Consider the following 1597-nt stretch of genomic DNA (forward strand, 5'->3'; position numbering starts at 1 on the left):
AATAAACTTTATGTTTCGACAAATAATTTCAATAATACGTATCAAATTATGACGACTGGCATCAAAAAATCAAAAACGTCGAAATATCACATGTGACAATTATGAGTCCAACGGCAGTATAATTCTTACACCAATATGCGCTCCAAGTGAACATGGTCACTTCGCATGGTTTCAGGGCGGGAGTGCCTTATACAGATTAACTTTTTTTTCTCTTTCAGTACTTCTTTTCTCAACATTCTTAGACAAAGAACTTAATAAATATTTGTTAAACAGTATTGAAATATTTTAAACATCTTTTATGAAATTCAAAGTTATAAGGTCAACTTTTTGATACTGTTTTTTGCTTGCAAAAGTACGGCCCACGGACTACTTGATCAAAATTTTACATGACTTCAAAAGGGTCGTCCACATGCGGTGATTTGTTGAAATATGCTATTCAGGTTAATCGATGGATTTTCCAAATTTCCAAGTTTTTTTAGATCTCATATTACTATCCCACTCGGCAAGTCTCGTTAAATGAATGCTGAAAACATTCCACTTTTTACAACTTGTTTTAAGTGGATGAGATATTTACTTTTCACAATACAGTTTTACTACTATTTCAAATCAGCTAAAATAAAAATAAGACAAAATCACCATAGAATTAATTTGCATTTTTAATTCATTCAGTTCTTATAGATTCACGTTTGGCAATGCTCCTATCTTAAGAATTTTGCATTTCTATTTTGAAAGTTTGTAAAAAAAAAGAAAATGAAACCTGGTTAAAGATTTTCGCTAAATTTGAATTAGTTAGCGATTTAATTAGCGCCGCTAACTTTTCAATTAGCGATGCTGAACACTGGTTTTTGGTTCGGTTTGTCAGCCATCATCAACATCAAGTGACCGTGAATCGACCGGACCGAACTGAACTTTAAAACAACTATAATCGCGTTTTATTATTAATGTGAATATGAATGTGACTGATATGATATTCTTGGATGATAAACTATCGATTCTGAAAATATTTGCACATTAAATTCAAGTGTCTCGAAAAAATGCTGACGACGTTCGTTCTGGTCGAATACCGACCAAATAATACTATCCCTTTAAAATAAAACATCTAGGAATTTTTAATCATTGTTTTACACTTTTCATTAGTACATATATCTATCAGTATATATTTGTAAAATATAAATATAATTGTCATATAAGCAAAATATTCAATATGTTGGCGGTATTTGAAAGACTTAAAATATTGTATAGATATATATATATCTGGATTTTTTATTATATATCGTTCCTCCTTATTCGTTTGGAAAAATGATTTCAATGTAAGATCATAAGAAGGCTCAGATACACAGAATTTTTTTTTGACTGTAACGTGTCACTGAAAATTGCAACTTTTAAAATAAATCACCTGTAATTAACAAAAACTGTAAATTTAAATTGTTTTCCTTGAAAGTTAACGAAGATTCATTTATTATTATAGGAAACGTCCTGTAAAAAAGTTGTGCACTAAAAATTAAATGTCGCGTAATCATGTTTTCGACCTGTAAAACAACGGTAGGTAAATGTCCTGCTCCTTTTTGTTACAGGACATTTGCGTAATTTTACAAGA

This window comes from Uranotaenia lowii, chromosome 2 (genome assembly GCF_029784155.1).
Source record: "Uranotaenia lowii strain MFRU-FL chromosome 2, ASM2978415v1, whole genome shotgun sequence".
Classification (NCBI taxonomy): domain Eukaryota; kingdom Metazoa; phylum Arthropoda; class Insecta; order Diptera; family Culicidae; genus Uranotaenia; species Uranotaenia lowii.